Below are 12,494 nucleotides of genomic sequence, written 5' to 3' on the forward strand. Positions count from 1 at the left end.
TAAAAAGAAAAAAGAAAAAAAAAAACTTAAAGAAACAGGCACAAAATAACTTGGTACAATGTGAGTGCTTTAGAAATCTGGTTTTTCATTTCTGAAACCTTTGATTTCCCTAACTTTAATTGATTCTTTTCCCCATTCACTTAGGAAGTAGTAAGACATAGCAATACAAAGAAAGGAAAGGAAAGGAAAGGAAAGGAAAGGAAAGGAAAGGAAAGGAAAGGAAAGGAAAGGAAAGGAAAGGAAAGGAAAGGAAAGGAAAGGAAAGGAAAGGAGGAAGGAAGGAAGGAAGGAAGGAAGGAAGGAAGGAAGGAAGGAAGGAAGGAAGGAAGGAAGGAAGGAAGGAAGGAAGGGAGGAAGGGAGGGAGGGAGGGAAGAAGGGAGGGAGGAAGAAAAGAAAGAAAGAAAGGAGGGAGGGAGGGAGGGAGGGAAAAAAGAGAAGAGGAGAGGAGAGAAGAGAAGAGAAGAGAAGAGAAGAGAAGAGAAGAGAAGAGAAGAGAAGAGAAGGAAGGAAATGGGAGAAACAGATTCAAACTTTTATACAGAGGGAGGTAAGTCTTGAGCACAGGTATCTCTAAATCGATCGTCTTCTGTGCTGTTGTACTCAAAAAGTATGTGTGTGTGGAGAGACAGAAAGACAGGCAGAGAGAGAGGATACGATTCAGAACCATGCTTGTTAGAACAGGAAGAATCATTAATATTAGTAACTCAGCACTAAACAGTGAGCAGAACCACAGGGTAAATGGTGGGTCCAGATTCTATCGCAGGAAAGAGTCATTTCCTGTGACTATTCATCGTACATCATCTTGGACCAGAAAAGGAACCTTGAAGTCATTTCTAAGATCTTAGTGTCTTTCTTTTCCCACCGTCCCCAAAAATTCTCACAGGGTGATCTGAACAGAATGAAGTTTTCTGTGTGTCACACACAATTTTAAGCACCCACTATGTATTAAATATTGTCAGCATCCCCTTTTCATTGTTGGAGGAACTGAGACAAAACTTAAATAACTCTGACCAAAGTTACCCACTTGGTAAGTGGTGGTGGCAGATTCCAGACTCTGCCCTGTTAGCCACCAGGAATGCTGCCTTTCAATAAATGGTGCTTGATGAAATAACCAAGCAATAAACCCATTGCATGAGGAATGCTTCTTTCATAGTCTCATGTTTCAGAGCCCTGAGCAGTTCAATGTGCAAAGATACCCAGCAATGTTGCTCACCCCTGGTTATTTTGGGGTTGCTCAAAGTCTCTGCTCTTCTTCCATCTTTACTGACATTTATTATTTTACTGGTCTTCCAATAACTTCAGAAGCAACTTGTACTGTTTTTATAAAATAAGAGAACCTAAAATTTATGTTTGAGGTTTTATTAGTCATTCTTATAAAAATGCTTGTCTGGAAAGGATTTTAATAAAACTTCATTTGGAAATTACTGGAGGATACAATCGACCCATCTGGCCTCAGTTCCTATAGACACATAAAATGCAAACAGTTCACTCTAACACTACTAAAGATTCTATTTACAAGTTTTCACCCTTGCTAGAATTAGAAAGAACTACTAATTCTAATAGTCTAGGGAAAAGACTCTGGTCTTTACATACCTTCACTTTCAGCCGCTGTACTACATTACGATCTTGTCCTATCATGTAAAATCAGAACTGTTTTAATTGTGTTATTTGAAACACGTTATAGATGCTATGATAATCCTCTATAAATCAATGTTTAGTGCAGTATCCGATCAAAGACACAAATACTGAATTTTTTTTCAAATATTCAGCTAACCAACATTTGACAAAGGGGCTAGTGCAGTTAATTCTTGCTGTCATAGTCTTCTTTGATTAAAACACAGAATATGCCCTTCAGCATTAAGCACTCCGAGGTTATTTCAGGACTGTGCCTGATCGAATAGTATTACATTATGGGTTAGCACGGATGAAGGAGAGGAGATCTGAATTTGTGAGTCACAGAGTATGTGTGTTCTTCAGCCCTCACTCTGCTATATCAGTGACCTTCCAGCAAGTCACTTAGCCTCCTTTGACCATAGCTTCCTTGGCTATAAAACCAGGATAATAATATCCGCCCCCCTTCTGACTTTACTGGGTAGTTACACAGATCAAATAAAACAATACACATAAAAAGTATTTTGCAAATTCTTCAGCATCACGTGGGGAAGATAGAGTTAAACCAAATCTACATTCTTTAATGCAGCTTAACTTTCCAATGATAAACTGTTTTACATTTTACAGCTTCCAGTGTATTTTGTATGTAAGAACAATATTTATGAGTTCATTTCAAAGCTTTCTAATTTCAGTTAGAGTCAGTGGAAAGCTTACACATTAAAATTTCTCAATAAATCATTTATTGTGCAAATATGAACTCTTATTTAAAAAATTTTTAAAGAGGGAGGCTTTAATTGGTAAGGACTGCCTAACTGTGTACTTTGAGTTGCTTCTATGAATACACTTTTCATATGGCAGACAGCTGATCATGTATTACAAAGGTTTTTATTCTGACCACTAATATATCAGATCTTCAGGTATCTCTCCCCAAAGTCTTATGAAACTACTCCAAACATGAAAATTCTCTCTAGGTTAACTCATTGGGTAGCTAGGTTACAAGATATATGTTTTTAATCTCTCTTTTGGGCTAAACATTTAGCTAATAATTGTCAGGAAGGTTTTGACATTAGAAATTTATTACTCAAATAAAACTTTTCTGCAGTTCAGGTACTGAGATATAAGCACGGTAAAATGAACACTTCTGGAAGATGGCCAATTTTAAAAACACAAAAATTGTCACCCTGGGTCAGAGTAGAAGTTCAGTTCCCACCAGACTTTATGTCTGACAGTGGCATCTAAACATATTCTGTACAACGGAATTGTTTCCCTGTGTGATGGTTCACTCAAAGGTTAGGGATATTGTCTGAAGGTTTCAAACTTACCCTTGAGAAGCTATCATTGGGTTTTGCCTAAATTTTTCTTGAACACACATCCCTGACACCCCAGACGACACAGGTGCTTGGGAAAATGAGTTCTATTTGCTTGTTATCCTCGGGGCAAAGATATTCCATTTCCCTTTATTTAAAGTGAAACTATCTCCTTCTAGCATAAAGAAGCGCCCTTTTGTTACAGCATTCTGGGATTTTGTGAGCAAGTCCAAATTCCACCTGACTATATCCTACATGACTCCCTTCATCCTCCAACTTTCAAATCCTAATCTTTTTGCTCTTTATCCAAATCTGCACTATCCTCTTAATCATTTCAGTTGCCCTGATCAACCTACTTTAGTCAATGCGTAAAGAGAGAGTCGGGTCATACATAAGCATTTTCCTTCTTGGCTGGAAGCCAAGAATTTTAGTAAGCCTTCTGACTCACAAAATTCCAGGTAAACCAACCATCAGTGAAACCTCAGTTGCAGCCTTTACATCAGGTACAAATTATAGTACCTATGAGCAATAACCTATTTGGTATCTGTGAAGTTTATATATATGTATATATAATTGGGAAGCCAAGAAGGAAAAGAACACAGGGGGACACAATATATTAAAAAAGATACACTTGCCTGGGCGCGGTGGCTCAAGCCTGTAATCCCAGCACTCTGGGAGGCCAAGACGGGCAGATCACGACGTCAGGAGATCGAGACCATCCTGGCTAACACGGTGAAACCCCGTTTCTAATAAAAAATACAAAAAACTAGCCGGGCGCAGTGGCGGGCGCCTGTAGTCCCAGCGACTCGGGAGGCTGAGGCAGGAGAATGGCGTAAACCTGGGAGGAGGAGCTTGCAGTGAGCTGAGATCCAGCCACTGCACTCCAGCCTGGGCGACAGAGCGAGACTCCGTCTCAATAAAAAGATACACTTGGCCAGGTGCATATATATTCTTTTTTTTATTATTTTATTTTATTTTTTTCTTAGACAGAGTCTTGCTCTGTCACCCAGGCTGGAGTGCAGTGACGTGATCTCGGTTCACTGCAACCTCCGCCTCCCAGGTTCAAGCGATTCTCCTGCCTCTGCCCCTTGAGTAGCTGGGATTACAGGCGTGTGCCACCACGTGAGGCTAATTTTTGTATTTTTAGTAGAGATGGGGTTTTACCATGTTGGTCAGGCTAGTCTCGAACTCCTGACCTCAGATGATCCACCTGCCTTGGCCTTCCGAAGTGCTAGGATTACAGGCATGAGCTACCATGCTCGCCCAAAAAAAAGATATATTCTTAATTCCCCTTAGGATGACCTTTGGACTCCCAAGGTTAACCCAACAATGTCTATAACTATTGCTCATTATTTTAATAATTTTAAAGATTTATTATTTTTCTGGAATGCAACTGGACAGATTAAAAGAAACAACCAATTACTTCTCATGACAAAAAGAAAGTATGTTCTATCATTTATGGAGGTAACGCCTGGGGAAGGCAGTGAAAATAAAATATTTGAACCCTGGAACATTCACAGTATAAGGCTTAGCACCCAGGTATGTTTTAATATGTGATAACTTTATCAAAAGTCAAAAGTCAAATGAATGAAGGGTAGGAAAATAGGAACAGGTGGTTAGAGGATTCATATCTGTAGCTTCTGTCTGGTGTCATCAACCAAGTCATAAACCACACTAAATTTCAAGGCAAGGTCCCAATATTTCCTGGAAAATAACCAATTGTAAGTATTCGAAATGTTTCATAAATAGTCAAAATAGTTTCATCACTTAGGATGAAATAGAATAAAGTTTACTTTTGTATTATAAGGAAAAAGGAAGTTTGCTGGGAATAAGGTAAACAAGGAGAAATTATTCACTTAAGAGAGATTAAGCTATTTTCAATCACTTCAAATATAATAACATTACTAGGATATAAACAATGGGTTAATTATAAATAACTCAGGAATTCTTATTAAGAAAGACCGTTCCTGACCATCGGCAATTAGCGTGGTGTTAGCACATTTAAAACAATGGATAAAAGCAAATACTTCTTCCTGGCTTTGGCTAAGAAGAAAGCTGTCAGCAGAAGGGGAGCTTTAAAATAGGAATGGCTTCATTCTCTGAGCCATTTTAAGTGCAAGAAGTGGACCAATAGAAATATAAACTGAGAGCCTTCCTAGCAGGCTCCCAGGCTACTAGGAAAATGTAGTCATCATAAACTAAACCCTCAGCCTTCACAAATAAATGAGGACCACGTCCAGATGCAGAGATGTACCTAGAAATTAATCTATCTCTCCTTGCTCCAAACTCTGTTTTCTTTCTTTTTTTTGGACACAAAGATTAACACTAAAGAGGTAGATGAAGAAACTAAAAAGGGGGAAAGCAATGGTAAATTTGAAAGAAATAGCAGCTGCAACAGCAGGTAATACATATCTCCAGCAGCTTATTAGGAGCAAGACTTGAGCACAGATACAGAGCCGCTCATTAACGAAAATGCCAGTTCCAGAATTAGCAGTGCCATTTCTTCCTTTCTTCCTGCATATTTGTTCACCCTCACATTGTGCCTCCACACTGCATGCAAAGCTCCTACCTTGTGACACATGCTGGGAATACGAAGATGTGGGACCCTAATCTTACCTTCAGAGGACTATAAGTCTAGAGTGGACATTGCTCACTTTCTCTTTCCCCCTATCTCCCATCCACCCCTTATTATCTCCTGGATGCCCCAGTAAGCAATTAAAATGTGAGAGAAATTTTCGAAGAAAAACAGGGACTACTTATGTTTCAAAAAATAAACCATAGTAGAAACAAAAGAGATCAAGAAAAGTGAGAAAGTGTAAACCCTGTAAGCTAATACCCTTAATAGCTGCCAAGATTTTCCTTGACGGGGCCTATGATCAGCCTTTCTAGAATAACTGACTTCTTAGGAAGGGGTTAGAAACAACAAAAAGAAAATACCTAAGGTCTACAGAGAAAAAATGTGTTTGGATACTAAAACACAACTGTTTTCCAAAAGGTAGCATTTCCTCCCTACCCAAAGGAAGCTTCCACATCATACATTCATTCATCCATCCAGCCAGTCATTTGTTTTTCATTCATTCAACTACGACCTACGGAGATCCTATTATATTGCAGGCAATGCACAGACTCTAGGCATAAAATGGCTTAAAAAATAAAAAAATAAACAGCTACATTTCTGTCTTCATGGAACTTGCAGTTCAGTAGAGGCAGAAAGATGCTATTTAAATACTCACACAAATATGGAACTTACAAACTGTGCTAAATGCCCTAAATGAACAGTCAAGAAACTACAGAATGTAGCAGAGTGACAGCTAATATAAGGAACAAGAGAAGGCTTGTTTGAGAAATTAACAGAAGAACAGGAAGTGGGCAGCCTGGAGGTCTGAGAAAGAGAAGAAAAGTGCTGGATCAGGCTGGAGAGTTGGAGGGAAATCAGATCACAGGAGGTATGATCCTTCTAGGGCATGATAAGATGGTCATCTTTCATTCAACTAGCAGCAGTGAGATATTACATATTGATGTGCTTTAAACACTCGAGTGAAAGTTCAGAATTATGAGTTCAAACTGTATCTTGATATTCGCATGTCTGTGTTTGTATGTGTGTTTCTATGTACGTGTATGTGTGAATCCTTATCTATGCATGAAGTATATCTAGAAAGATACAAAAGGCACTGCAGATAGTGGTTGCTTCTGAGGAAAGAAACTGAGAAAGCACAAGCTAGGAGAAGGAATTCCGTGTCACTGTACTGGGGGTCAGAGTGGGAAGGGACAGGAGTCATTTGCTATAAGAAGTTTTCTCTGACCGAGAAAGAGACACAGGACTAAGGTAGGTAAAGAAACAAAAACAAAACTCTACAGATGAAGGAACCAGATCCATTCCTGGCTCATCGCTGTGGGCTTCACCATGAGGAGAACTCCAAAGTACAAGAGCAGATTTCTAAGTTTTGACATCAGCCAAAGACCTGGAGAGCCAACATTCCAGCCAAAGAATGTTGGCTCATGGAATAAAAACAAAAACAAAACAAACCGCACTAGGTCTAAGATAACAAAATGAGTGAAGAGCTTGCTACTATCTATTCACACCCCACCGGATATACCTTGAAAGATGGCTGAAGGGAAAGCTTCGAAACTTTCTCCAAAGGGCTACTTTCAACAGCTTTTATCATCTGGACTAGAAAAGGCCCAAACAAGCAAAAGACAAGCCCCTGTAAATGCAGACACAAGACAGTAAAAGGAGAGTGAGGAGACTGACTTGCCAGGCCAGCAAGTAGCTGAGAGGCTAAATGATGGGACTGCGAACTTCCGGCAAAGTAGTTTTAGGCATAGGAGAAAAAAATGTGATGAAGGAGTCTTGTTTTCTTTTTTCTCTTCCATAATTTTTTTTTCAGAAATACCACTTCAATCAAAGTTTTGACAATTATGAAACATGTCAGCTGATAGTGAGAATTCATCAAATGTGCCATAAATGACAAGAAATGAGAACCCGAATCCTGAAATTGGATGGGCTTCAAAAGTTTCTGACAATCACTGCCATAAATCATCCAGGCACATCAATCTCCGGCTGGAGGAGGGTTTGCAAGCAGTGAAAATGCAGACAAAGGCTCACGCAGAAAAGGAGTGCCACACTCTGGATGGGAAAGAGTGTATTCTATTGTGAGGGCTGTTTCTTGAGTTACAGAGGTTGGCAATCAGTTACCCAGCGGTCACCACAAAGAAAACACACAGATGTTTCCACCTGTACAGCAAGAGACACAAGACGCAATGGCAAGACCTATAGTCTTCTTAGGAACCACATGGCTACCGAGCCAGTCATCGAGCTCACAAATAATGACATCACTGCTCTGTCCACAATGTAGGGGCTGGCTAAGGTGAGGGCTACGGGGGGAAACAGCAAAGCCACCACATTTATTTCATTAGATTCCCAAGATGAAAAGCTCAGGCTATTGTTTTTTATTTATGCAAAGTTTGTGGCATGCTGTTGCTTGATAAAAAGGTAACAATCTCTGGGCTCTTTTTCCTTTCAGTTTCTCTACTTCTTTTTTCTTTTAATGCAATTAAATATAACGAACCTGCCTCTTGGTTATAGGTTAATATAAACTGTGAAATTTCCAAAAGGGCAACACAAACTTTTGAGATTTCTCCCTGAGATAGCAATCAATATATTCATCATCAACATCTGGGGTATGACCTACACTAAGCCTCTAGAGAAAAAGAAAAAATCTCTTGAAGAGTAGTACTAAGCTGATTTTCATTTGGTACCCACTTCTGTCACAAATGCTGCTATAGTCAAATCAAGCCACTTAATGGTTTTTTGGTTCTTTTATCTTTGGGAGGGGCGGGAAACAGCATTAGCTACTACAAACAACAGTCAGTCACTGATTCACTGGACTGCCTGGGCCACGTCCAGCTCCTTCAACAATCCATTAGGCACATATTCTGGACAGTGCCTTTTCCGAGCAAAGACAGTCCATTTGGAAATACAAAACAGAGTCATCTCAGGCATCAGATTGTCCAAGGTAATGACCCAATGCATAGCTACAGGAATCTGGGTACCAAAAATGGTACTTCCAGCTGGACTCAGTGGCATGTGCCTGTAGTCTCAGTTACTTTGGAGCCTGAGGCAGGAGGATTGCCTGAGCCTAGGAGTTTGAGTCCAGCCTGGGCAACAGAGTGAGACCCCATCCCCAAAAAGAAAGGTACTTCTAGCCCCAGAAAATGGGTCATAAACTGACCTTCTATGATAATTTCCTTTTTAGAGAAACTGCAAGCACTACTCAGGGTTGGTGTTTTGAAAGAAACTCAAGTACACAGGATAGTTTTACAATGATATATCTATCTGTATCATCAGAAAATTAAGAAAGGGCAAGCAGGCTTCCAAGTTCCTGTTTAGAAGGGTTTTCAAGTTTCCAAATCAGTTTCTTTCTCTCTCTCTCTCTCTCTCTCACACACACACACACACTCTCTCTCTCTCTCATTTAATGCTATCAACAGCTTTACAGGAATAACTATATTATACAAGTGTGGAAGAAACTGAGGCTCAATGAATTTAACAGATCTGGCTCAAGGGCATTCCCCTAAATGGCAGAGCCAGACTCAAGCTCAAGTCTTTGGGCCATCTTCACCCCTCCCTCTCTCTACCAGTGCTTGCTCTCAGTATCAGCTTACACAAAATGTGGGTCCAAAAAGCAAGCAGATTACTTTCTGACCACACAAGCTCGTGCTAAGTTGCAACTTTCTTGCACGCACTCTTAGCAATTGTCTAGAGAAACCACCTGCCCCAGCATCAGCCGCTTCCCATGCCCCCATATCGACACATTACCAATCTCCAATTACTCTTAGGTAGCCCAGAAAAAAATCTTCCAGTGCATTATCACCACTAGAATTCCCACCAATTTAAATGACACTAAACAACTGGCAAAATGGCAAAGACTAAATTTGCAGTCGCTCCCCAGTTCCCTTCCTGGCTGTCTTGGGAATTATTACCTTTTATTAGTGCAATCTCAGAGTTTACAGTTATCAACAATATGCAATTATCAACACATATTAGTCATGCTGCTTGATGCTTGAGCTTACTTTCCCATTAATAGAAGCACTGCAGTTACTAAATGAATTACAGTGGGAATTAATGGTTGCCAAAATGAGTTTTCACCTACAAGTAAAAGTTTTACAACTAATTATGCAGCTGTAATGGGAGAATAGGAGGCAGCCCCTAAAGGCCCTTGTGTTGAGGATAACAACTAAAGCAATGAAAGCACCCATGCCCGGACGTCTGCAGCAGCCACACTCTTCCCAAAGCTCCCAGCACTCCACTGGTGGCCGAGGGCCATGCTGGGGAAAGGGCAAGGACACATCTGGCCTCTAGGAAAAATAAATTCTTTACAAAACGTATTTCCAGGTTAACTGGGAAAACACCAGATACCTCCAGAAAATTGATGTATAAAAGAATTCTTGATAGAAATTCCAACATGTTCTATCACCAGATGCTATGTTTTTTACAGAATATAAGAATCTGCCTGTTTTATTTAGGTGGGTGTCTGAGAGCCTGGTATTTTCTAATTTTTCCAAATGAAATAAGATATATGTAGAGAGATAGATATTTGACACTGGTACATATAAATTATATACATATAACTAATATATATTTATATATGACTAGTTGCCAAATGAGTCAACTATAAAAAGGGAAAAAGAAAAAAAAAAAAGTAAGCCAGCCGGGCATGGTGGCTCACGCCTGTAATCCTAGCACTTTGGGAGGCTGAGGCGGAAGGAGCACACCTGATGTCAGGAGTTCGAGACCAGCCTGACCAACAACCCCGTCTCTACTAAAAATACAAAATTAGCCGGGTGTGGTGGTGCATGCCTATAATCCCAGCTACTCAGGAGGCTGAGGTTGGAGAATCGCTTGAACCCAGGAGGCAGAAGTTGCACTGAGCCGAGATCGCGCCATTGCACTCCAGCCTGGGCAACAAGAGCGAAACTCCATCTCAAAGAAAAAAAAAAGAGTAAGCCATAAAGCAATATGTAATACTGTAAGATATATTCACCATAAATATATATCAATATACATTAAAATCAAAATATATTATTTTCTAGTTAGGCAGTATGTTCTAGGCAATAAACAAGGACTACATCTACCCAGATTAGGAGTTTAAAATAAGACCAATTTACAGAGATACATTTGTAGATTCAACATTGATGAACATACAAAATAATGTGCCAGGCTCACGCTTGTAATCCCAGCACTTTGGGAGGCCATGGCAGGAGGATCGCTTGAAGCCAGGAGTTCAAGACCAGCATGGGCAACATAGCAAGACCCAGTCTCTACAAAATATAAAAATAGCCAGACATGGTGGTGTGCACCTGTAGTCGTAGCTAATTGGGAGGCTGAGGTGGAAGAATCACTTGAGCCCAGGAGTTCAAGGCTGCAATGAGGCATCATGCTACTGTACTCCAGCCTGGATGACAGTGAGACCTCATCTCTTTAATAAATAAATAAAAAGTTACAAGTAATCTTCTTTTAATGGCCATGGCATACACAGATAATAAGTCATCTGAAATGTGGGGTCAGGTAGATCTGAAACTAAATTATAGCCCCCTTTGAGCTGTGAGACCACCACAAAGTAACTAACTTCTCCAAGAGTCAATTTCCCCATCTCACAGGTCAGGGTCTTATAGTGCTAAACTTCTGTGTTGTACTATGTGGCACAAAGTAAACGCTTAACAAATCTTAGTGATTATTCATCTGCAGATGAACTTGATCTGAATGCGATAAGCCAAGCAGCCAATAGTGGCATTCCTTAAGCAAGTCAGTGTACCCAGCCAATAATGTCGAAGTCTTACCACCCATCCACTTTGCTCTTTTTACTTACTACTGACAAATGCCACTTTGTACTAGCTTCAGCTGCAAACTACAGCTCTCAGAGTGAAGGCATCCTACTTGCACATTCCTTATTGATTTTGAGCACAAATATTTTCCCACAAGTATTTGCTTTCCTCAAGGTTAAATTACAAGTTCAACTAAACTCTTGCAACACATTATTTGAACGTCACTAAACAGTTTTATGTCCCACACGATGTGGGTGGCCTAAATTCTGCACACTGCCAAAACTTAAGAATGATATTTATCCAGAAAATTCCCAGGGATATCTCCTCATGAAAGTTGCAAAAGTATTTAGCTCTCAATCTGATAATGATTAGATTTAAAACCGTGCTTTTCTCTCTGAGGCTCTTCAAACATCTCCCTCCTTCCACCACCCTCAAATAAAATAACCACAGAGTGGTTGAGAGAGGTGATTTTGTGAGAAGGGATTTATTCTAAACTATGTTTTCCCATACTTAGGAAAAAAAAAAAAAAAAAAAAAAGGCTAAGGATATAAAAGCCAACCTGGGCAGGGCTGACACAAGAGGCTGAGAGAAGAGCAATGGGAAAAGAAACACTGAAGTGACAAATAAATAACAGTATTCTGAAAAGAAAAGTGTGTACACCATATAAATAGTAATTAAACCTCCTAGGGGCATGTATGCTTTTATCAGGAATATCCTCATCTAGATCCCAGGTCTACAGTTTAGAAAGAGAAATTAGAGGATTTTTTTTTTTTTTTTTTTTTTGAGATGGAGTTTCACTCTGTTGCCCAGGCTGCAGTGCAGTGGCACAATCTCGGCTCACTGCAACCACCGCCTCCTGGATTCAAGTGATTCCCCTGCCTCAGCCACCCGAGCAGCTGGGATTATTACAGGGGTGTGCCACCATGCCCAGCTAATTTTTTGTGTACTTAGTAGACACGGGGTTTCACCATGTTGGTCAGGCTGGTCTCAAACTCCTGACCTCAAATGATCCACCTGCCTCCGCCTCCCAAAGTGCTAGGATTATAGGCATGAGCCACCGTGCCTGGCCAGTTAGAAGCTTCTTGAGGTCTTGGCTTCTGTTTCTAGAAAATGTAATTCCTCTTTCCTGCTTTTCCCCTTCCAAAGGAAAGAGGAGGAGGAATGAAAACAGTGAAGAAGAAACAAAAAGGCATACCTGGTTCACTTTCACTCTTCCATTTCTAAAAGTCCTTTTAAGGTGATCAAATGCT

General features: G+C 40.1%; 1 protein-coding gene across 2 annotated transcripts in view; it reads right to left on the bottom strand.

Annotated features, from left to right (window-relative positions):
- The window catches only part of EXT1 (exostosin glycosyltransferase 1), a 316,956-nt gene that overhangs the window by 222,433 nt on the left and 82,029 nt on the right, over window positions 1-12,494 (bottom strand). The window lies entirely within an intron of this gene.

Source organism: Macaca fascicularis, chromosome 8, assembly GCF_037993035.2.
Source record: "Macaca fascicularis isolate 582-1 chromosome 8, T2T-MFA8v1.1".
Classification (NCBI taxonomy): Eukaryota; Metazoa; Chordata; class Mammalia; order Primates; family Cercopithecidae; genus Macaca; species Macaca fascicularis.